At 36.6% G+C, this 10011-nt stretch overlaps 1 long non-coding RNA gene across 1 annotated transcript; it reads left to right on the top strand.

Annotated features, from left to right (window-relative positions):
- Positions 1 to 2362: 2362 nt before the first annotated feature.
- LOC126883954 (uncharacterized) lies at positions 2363 to 3839 on the top strand. Its single transcript, XR_007697781.1, has 3 exons — positions 2363 to 2629; positions 2794 to 3741; positions 3804 to 3839. It is a non-coding gene; the product is annotated as an uncharacterized LOC126883954 (long non-coding RNA).
- The last annotated feature ends 6172 nt before the right edge of the window (positions 3840 to 10011 follow it).

Below are 10011 nucleotides of genomic sequence, written 5' to 3'. Positions count from 1 at the left end.
AAATAATTGGGTAACCAGCTGAATATGGACAAAGTGTACTCTTTTTACTTATTCCAATATATTTCGCCCATTTTCATGGGCATCATCAGGGAAAGCTACAATGTTGGTTATTAGGTAGGTACATAAGATGAATTAGCAGTATACTTACTAAGTGAGAATTGTTGTCACGATGTTTTAAAAGAAGCAAATATAAATAAAATGATAAAAAAATAAAATACAGAAATAACATATCACAAAAGTCCATAATTTAAAATATACATGATGATAGATAAAATTTATATATTGACACAATGAATTGAAAACAAGGTCTGACATTATTTATTTACTTTTATGTTAATTGTCAGTCAAATTTTTTTGGTCATTATCCTATTAAGTTAAACAGTTAAAATAGGTTATCAGCAATCAATATTATTAATTATTTAAGTGAGAGATATTAGCTAAACCTGTTAAATTTTGATTATTTTTATTTTTGTCTAAGAATAGTAAATAAGAGTATATTTCACTCAGGTGATTAATGTCTGATTTTATATATATATATAGTATAATTTCTATATATATATATATATATATATATATATATATATATATATATATATATATATATATAGACCGGTCACTCTAGTAGTCGCTCAGGTTCATGAGCTCTTTTAATCCATTTCATGCGGTGGATTGGTCCGCTTAATTCCTCTTCATTATCCTTTATAGATTTTTTTGTTTTTTTTTGCTTTTTCTGTAATCTGTTTCCATTCTTTCCTATTCTGTATTTTTTCTCTCCAGCCTGTAATTTCCATATTGGATATATCCTGTCGCAGTTGGTCTTCCCATCTTATTTTCGGTCTTCCTCTAGGTCTGTTTATTACTGGCGTCCAATTTGTTATCTGCCTAATTAGTGCATCTGCTTCTCTTCGTTGGATGTGGCCAAACCATTTTAGCCTTTGTGCTTTAATGAATCTCACTATATCTTCTCCTTCCATTAGATTTCTTATTTCGTGATCCATCAGAATTCGTAGTTCTCCTTGATCTGTTTTGATTGGGCCATGTATTCTTCTAATAATTTTTCTTTCTATTATTCTCAGTTTTTCTTCATCTTTTTTTGTAAGGCACATTGCTTCTGCTCCATAAGTGATGACTGGTCTAATTGCCGCTCTATATATCTTTGTCTTTGTTTTCTTGCTTAGGTTTTTATCTTTAAGTAACTTGTGGTATTTCCAGAATGCCCTATTCCCTGCTTTAACTCTTTCATTTATCTCTATGCTTCTTCTGTTTTGACCATCTATTATTACTCCTAAGTATTTAAAGCAGTCAACCCTTTGGAATACATTATCACTTATTCTTATCTCTTTTATTCTATTTACTTGGTCTTGATTTCTCGTACTTATTAAGTATTTTGTTTTTTTCTGATTAATTATTAACCCCCTGATTTTTGCCTCTCTTGTCAATGTTAGCAGTGCATCTTCTAGACTTCTCTTGTTACGGGCTATCAACCCTAGGTCGTCTGCATACCCTATTATTTGTGTAGAACTTTGGATTATTGTCTTTTTTGTTAGCCCTGTGTTTCTAATTACTCCCTCCAAGGCTATATTAAAGAGCGTTGTCGATAGGCTGTCACCTTGTCTTACCCCGTGTTCTATGTTGATATTCTTCGTTTCATCATCCACTGTTTTGACCTTTGCTGTTGTGTCCATCATTGTCATTCTGGTCAATCTTATTAATTTTGCAGGTATATTCATATTTTTCATTTCTTTTAATAGCTGTTTTCTGTAGATGCTGTCGAAAGCCTGCTGGAAATCAATAAACAATATGTGCAATTCTATGCCATATTCGTAACTTTTTTCGATTGTTTGCGTTAAAACGTGGATTGCATCAATTGTTGATCTCCCTTTTCTAAATCCCTGTTGATATGGACCTAAGTTTTTTTCTGTGTATCTGGTTAGCTGATTTCTTATAATTGTTGTCATGATCTTATATGTTGTATTTAATAGCGTAATTGCTCTATAATTGCTGCAAAGCGTTGGGTCTCCTTTTTTAAAAACTGGTATAATGAGTCCTTTCTTCCATTCTTCAGGCATGTATTCCATTTCCCATATACTGACCATTAATTTATATATACGGTGTTGCTTAATTATTTCACAATTTTTGTTGAATAATTGTTACTACCTTTTTAAATAATTTTCGGGAAAATTTTTATATGTAAAAATTCATAAAGTAAATTAAAAAAAAATAAAAGATTTTGTGATTTGATAATTTCCTTTATTTCGTTATATTTACTATGAAACCCAGAGTCTCTAGTTACGCCACTGGAATTGCAACGGAACGCCTTGCATAAGTAATGAAATTGCCTAACTTACCCTGAACACTGACATTCTACATAAAACACTAACATAAAAAGTTTGGTTAGTTTAAAGTTTTGTAAAATAAAAATAATGAAAAATGAAATGATGCAACAAACAATTGCAATTTGCAAGTATATTTATCTACAGAATGTGGAAATAAAGTTTATCCGAATTTACTTTAGATAACTATGTATAGAATCAACCAAATTTAGTACTTTTAGAACGTTCTGCAAGCTTACAAGTGAAAATGGTTGTTATATTATGTTGATATCAAGACTGCTGCAATTTCTATTTAGGTATGTTACATTTATTTTACTACCTGTTATCCTAGTTCTTTAGACAAAACTCTACTATAAGTTATCTCTAATTATTATACACTTAATTGTGCATTTATTTAATCAACCTTCACAACTCTGTACATTAAGTTCATATTCTGTTCTGACGGAATGTCTCTTTTTAGGAAATGTGACACTGGAAGGGCCTTAAGCTGACTAGGCCATGTTCATACAATCAAATTATAAGGATAGAGCCTACCTTGATTAGTGGATTACTGCGTAGAATTAGTCCTACCACTAAGCTCGTAGTCCGTAGCCACCAAGTTTAATTGATTTGAAGTGCGGTACTCTATTGGTGGTATCTGGGGCTTCTACTGAGTGCAAATGTACCAACCAAGACCACAGATTCAGGTTTTCATGTGTTCGGAACCAACGATAAGCTGCTACTATATGTGAAAACCCATTCCAGTCCAGTACAAATTGGAGACTAATGCCAAAACTTGAAATCGGACACAGCGAAAACCAACCAAGCGGAAAATTAACCAAACAAACCAACAAAGCAAACAAGCTAACAAGGCCTTGTGATGTAATGTGGCCAAAATTGTAGGTTTCACTTCGAAACTCTGTAAAATATCTAGGAAGCTATAAATCCCGGTCTTCCTGGTTCCTTATTTTCAAACCGATTTGAAAAATAAGTTCATACTTCCTAAGATTACTTCCGATAAAATTTGGGGTGTAAATCCTCTAACTAAGAGAAGTAGGACCTCCTATCATATCACCAGTCAAATTCCATCTCAAGGAAGGAAATGTGGCAATGTCAGTCAAATCTGACACTAGGAAAAATATAATTACCAACTCATGTTTTGAAATCTGCATTAAAGCTAGGTTCACCTATTTGTTTACTAAATTTTAGGGTACTTTGTGTACTAATTTACTTCTGGTACTACTGTAACCTTTGACACAATGACTTGACAAGACAAGGATGTGACCTTAACCTATGTTTACCAATCATGTAAACATTGTCTGTATACATTTATTTACTATAATTATTTTTTTGATTCTTTAAACCAAAGAGGCTTCCTACCTCCAAAGGCTATAATAACCAGAACAGATCTAACCGAACCAACAGAAAGGTCAGTAGTTCTATTCAAATCTTAAAGGAACACTCTAAGGTATGATATTTTATTTATTTCAGCTTTTACTACCAAAGTAATCGCTTTCTACATACTAGCAACCAGATAAACTACATCCTCATCTGAAAACCTTTATCAAGATCTATAAAATATAACATTATTAAGCTGTTAATATATAAGCAAATAAAATCATTTTTAACTTTATATTTCTATTATTTACTATTGGAAAACAAAATCAATTATATACTACTACATAATATATTTGAGCAATTACTATTCTGTGAGTGAATATTGTATTTACATGAATTTTCAATAATTAACAATACAACAATAGCAATTGTAGCATTTCAAGCGTAACAACACCCCTCCTACCTGGGAAAAAGTTTTTTTTTCTAGAAAGGAAACCATCAAATCACATTTACAAAACCGACAAGACAACCCAAAAAAAACTTTTAATACCCTATGTTTCTCCCTGAGAGTCTTCTTCATCAGGAGGATGACTTTTTACATCCTTTGCGTGCCATACGCCAGCTGGTTTACTTGATTCATCCTCAAGTCTGTATGACCACGGAGAGACTACCTCAACAATTTTATAAGGACCTGAAAATTTTGGCATGAACTTAGCTGTTACACCCTTCGCCTTATCGGAGATAGAATAATTCCTCGTCCATACTAACTGTCCTACCTTGAACTTCTCGGGACGATGACGTAAATCATATACCCTGCGTGATTTCTTAAAAGCTGCTGTCAACCGCTTAGATACATCCACAAATACTTCCTCAAGTGCTTTCGACCTAACTTCTGGCTTAAACTCAGAATCATCTCCTGACTCTACAGAATCTCCTGTCAGCCTAACCTCTCGCCCAAAAATAACAAAGTTTGGGGTTAATTGTGTGGTCTCATGCTTCGCAGATCTCATAGCGCAGCCCACCTTAGGAAGATACAAATCCCATTTCCTGTGGTTGTCGGCTACATATGCAGTAAGCATAGACTTCAACGTACGGTGGTAACGTTCTACAGGATTTGCCTGAGCATGGTAAGCTGAAATAAAGCCTAGCTGAACATTATATTCCCTACACAAATTCCGGAACAATTTACCCTGAAATTGCACACCATTGTCGGTTATTACCTTTCGAGGGACTCCAAATACTAAAAACACTTGTTCCTCAATGATTTTAGTGATCATTTTAGCCGTTGCTTGTCTCAGCGGAAACAATAAAATAAATTTGCTGAAAATATCACATACAGTAAGGATAAAGGAAAACCCTGCGGCAGAACGAGGTAATTGACCAACAATGTCAATACTTAAAATTTCAAAAGGCCTCTTGACAACTGGGGCCTGACTTAACATTAATCCAGCCGTCTTTTTCTGTTCGAGCTTAGTTCCTAAACAAACTCTACAACGACGTATGTACTGAGCTACGTCTGCATGGAGTTTTGGCCAAAAGTAGTGCTCAGTAATCCGAGCAACAGTCTTAAAAATCCCTGCGTGACCACATGTAGGGGGATCGTGGTATTGAGAAATAATTTCTGTACGAGTTTCCTTCGGCACCACCTTTACCCAACCATCATTGTCGTCACGAAGGTCAGGGTATGGCTTTTTAATACGTTTGCACAATTAATTGTCAGTATATCTCCATAACGGGTAAAGATTTGGTTTCTCCTGCACCTGCTGAATCATTTTGAGGTAGCATTTGTCTTTTATCGCGTGGATGTCCGTAGTAACCTCGTGGACTGGAGGATCTTCCTCAGTGATGAGTACCGCTCTAGAAAGTACATCAGGTACGACATTGTCCTTCCCCTTACGGTGGATAACTTCAAAATCGTATTGCTGGAGTCGAATAGCCCAACGCGCAATTCGACCAACTGGATCCTTGATGGAGTTTATCCACTTAAGGCTGTAATGATCTGTGATCACAGAAAAATGGATGCCTTCTAAGTACGGTCTCAGTTTTTCGATGCCAAAAAGTACAGCCAGGCACTCCTTCTCAGTAGTGCTGTACTTCCTTTCCTGAGCTGTCAGGGACCGACTTAAATAACAAATCACGCGTTCCCCATCAGGATGCGGCTGAGTCAAAACCGCGCCCAGAGCATAATCACTACTATCAGTCTGAACAACGAATGATAGATCAAAATCCGGACATGCTAGTATAGGAGCGGTCACCAGAAAGTCCTTAATGTTCTGGAATGCATTGGAGCATTCCTCTGACCAAACAAAAGGTCTTCCCTTCTTGGTAAGCTCACATAAAGGAGCAACAATAGCTGAAAAATTAGGCACAAATCGCCTATACCAAGAAGCAAGTCCTATCAATCCTCTCACTTCAGTCACGTTACGGGGTGGGGGAATTTTGAGGATGGCACTGACCTTGTCAGGATCAACTAATAACCCATTAGAATTCACCACATAACCGAGGTATTTAAGTTCAGGTTTGCAAAACTTACACTTATCCTTGTTAAGGGTAAGGCCTGCTTTTACCAACCGTGATAATACTTCTCTCAGAATCTCCAAGTGTTTTTCAAAAGTAGGGGTAACTATGATGACGTCGTCTAAATAAACGAAGACAAAGGGTTCCAGATCGAGACCAATTACCCGATCAATAAATCGCTGCCATGTGGCTGCAGAATTATGTAACCCCATCGGCATCCTTCGGAATTGGAAAAGTCCTCGACCTGGGATCACGAATGCAGTGTATTTCTTGGACGATTCGGAAAGGGGTAGCTGCCAGTAAGCGCTTCGAATATCAAGGGTAGTGATGAAGTGAGCATCTTTAAGTTTGTCAAGAGTAGAGCTGACAAAGGGAAGAGGGTAATCATCTCGTTTTGTCACTTTATTTAACTCACGGAAATCAACGCAAAACCTGTAACGGCCATCTGGTTTCTTCACCAGCACAATAGGGGATGCCCACGCCGAATTAGAAGGCTCAACTACTCCATCCTTAAGCATTTGGTCTAAATCTTCATAGACCTGCTTCAGAACAACAGGGGAAATAGGATAGTGTCGCTTCCTAACCGGTTGCGAATCAGTAACAATATGGCGTTCGACCATATTCGTACATCCTAAAGTTGCTCCCATGGTTTTAAAGGTTTCTTCTATTAAAACATCGAGTTGCGACTGCTCCCTCTCAGTTAGCTCATCATATGATTGCACAGCACATACTGTAGTCTCCTCTAACTCGGACTCATCACGAAAATGCCACACATCCGAGAATAAATCAGGTACTACTCCCATCCTGATCCAAAAATCCATTCCCAAAATAATTGAATGTGGAACTGATGGCACGACCAAAACATTTAACACCTTAGACCTATTTTCTAATATAACCGGTAACGATACTTCACCTAAAACTAAACATTCATTCCCATTCGCAACAAAACACCTCTTTGACTGACTCTGTCTTAACTGACATATACTTTCTAACTTATTCCAACCCGATTTACCAAGAATAGAGCGCGACGCCCCTGAATCTAATAAACCTAAAAGACAAATACCAAAAATACTAACTTTTAAATATGGCCTATTATCATTTTTTGCATGCGCAATTATGAAATCCAATAGAACCTTATTTTCCGAAAAGGAACTATGTACATCCGAGGTTGAGGTCACTAGAGCCGAATCACTTAGCGCCTCGTCGCTGAGTTTTTTGATCTGCAGTTAGGGCAATTAACTGTAGTTACCTCCTCTAATCCGCAACGGAAACAGAAAATCCTTTTCGGTTTAGAACATTTTTTGAACCTGTGTCCAACTTCCTTACAGTTCCAACACATAGGTAGACCAGAACTAGGTGATGACATCCCGGACTCAGCATTATCAACTTGAACCTCAACATACTTACGACTTACAGAGCGAACATTCTCTCTAACTCCCTTTGAAGGCTCATTGCTAACAGCTGCAATCTGTGGTGATGAACTCGATGATGGCTTATGATAAGCTAAGTCAGGTTCCAAGAGTTGCCTACTATTTGTTGGTGGTGGAGTAAAATTTTGAATGCGAAAATCTGTGGCCTCTACTCTCCTACAATGATCTACTAACTCCTTCACTGAAGAAAAATTGTACAGGGCAAGAGCTGACTGAAGATAAGGTAGCAGATTCCTTCTTATAATGGCAATCCTCTCCTGCTCAGAGGGACGAACTCTACCTAACTTCAGGAACAAACTCCCCATCGCTGACACATAAATTACCACTTTCTCGCGAGCTCCTTGTGTTCGTTTACGGATTTCTTCCCATAGACTATTTTCGTAGTCATAAGGAAGGAATGCATCCCTCAGTTGCTCTAACAGATCATCCCATGAAGAGAAATGGTTAGTACGATACCAGGCCAATGCTTCCCTAGTAAAAAGTTCCAATGCAGACCTTAACATTCTGTCTTTGCTGACTCCTCGAGAAATTCTCATCTCTTCTATTCTTTCAATAAATGTAGAGACGCTGGACTCTCCATTGAACTTTATGTTCCACCTCCCTACCTCAACATACGATGACAAAATCTGACCAAGCTGCGAACTAAGACTAGCAACTGGATCAACACTACCTAACCTAGAGGATTCTAATTGAGTTGATGGGAATGATATTACCGGCGAAACTGTATGGTCTGATGAGGATCCATTTTCTCGTCTACCTGTATAAGCTATATCATTACTAAAAGAAACTCTGCGTATTCCAGTATTAAGTCCCCTAGATTCCACAGGTCTAACAACTGTTTCCCTTGGATTTGGATATATACCAGAAATATCGCCCGCAGAAAATCCCCTTGGGGTGGCACGACTTGGACTTGCCGATTGATCTCGACTTGTTGACGCTCTCTGTGTTGCCTCCGAACTAACTGCTTGTTGCCACCTCACACTATTATCAGACGAAGATCCCGAGTAAACTAACTCCGGTGTCAATGGATTCTCAGAATCAAGGATGTGACCTTCAATATCTATTGGTATTGGATCATTCTCAGAATCAAGTATATGATCCTCGACATTCCTTGACACTAAATCATCCCTAACTGATTCTACTTCATGCACGACAGGATTATCTGCCCCTTTAATACCTAAACCACTAACTGCTTCCACTAGTTCCATACATCTAAATAACAACTGTCTTCGAGTCTCTTCATTCTCTGCCGTATCAACTGGTACCCTACCTAACCTTCGCTGAACATGAAATAACCTAGAAGATATCCCAACATACTCACTTACTCTCTTCTCAACATTAAAATTCAGGATAGCTACGTTTAATTCCTTCAATTTGCGATTACAAATCTCATACTCAACACTAGGCTGCAACACTATGGATAACTCAGCTGGAGGAACTCCTTCTCTCTCACCACGTAATGCTGAACGTAAGAGTATGCGTTTGTCAGCCACCGTTCCTTCCGAACGCCACCCTCTTACCGCTAATTCATAAGTAAGTTCGTCAGTCAAAAGTCTATTAATATCCATATTTACAAATCGTTAAATACACACAAACCCCCCTCCTCCTTAAAAGAAGAGAAAAAAACCTAAACTTAAATAAATATAGGTACGCCCCTTACCTGGACCGAAAATCCAATAAGAAAAGACCTTGATGCAACTGAGGCAACCCTCAATTTTTTTTTTTTAGTAAAGATTTAAATCAAAAGTTTTTTTTTCAAAAGCCTTCGTAGCGTTACAGAAACTCTTGATCCAATCCCAAAGAGCACCAAAATTCAAGTGGGTACTCAATATCCCAGTACCTGCCAGTACCCTATACCTATTCTCAAAATACGTACCATTAAAAAAAAATAATTAAAAAAAAAATTAAACTGTCCAAGTATTACTACAAGTTCCAAGTAAGAATAATTTAAAAATTGGTAATCAAAAATCTAATTTAGAGAGAAAAAAAATTTAAATAGTTGTCACTTTTCCGTTTTACTAAATTACTAACTTACTACTAAGTTACTAAACTTTTTAGTTGGGCGCCATTTTTGTTGCTTAATTATTTCACAATTTTTGTTGAATAATTATTACTACCTTTTTAAATAATTTTCGGGAAAATTTTTATATGTAAAAATTCATAAAGTAAATTAAAAATAAAAATAAAAGATTTTGTGATTTGATAATTTCCTTTATTTCGTTATATTTACTATGAAACCCAGAGCCTCTAGTTACGCCACTGGAATTGTAACGGAACGCCTTGCATAAGTAATGAAATTGCCTAACTTACCCTGAACACTGACATTCTACATAAAACACTAACATAAAAAGTTTGGTTAGTTTAAAGTTTTGTAAAATAAAAATAATGAAAAATGAAATGATGCAACAAACAAT

This window comes from Diabrotica virgifera, chromosome 4, assembly GCF_917563875.1.
Source record: "Diabrotica virgifera virgifera chromosome 4, PGI_DIABVI_V3a".
NCBI classification, from domain to species: domain Eukaryota; kingdom Metazoa; phylum Arthropoda; class Insecta; order Coleoptera; family Chrysomelidae; genus Diabrotica; species Diabrotica virgifera.
Note: the sequence above shows the minus strand (reverse complement) of the source record. Positions and strands in the feature narration are given on the sequence as shown.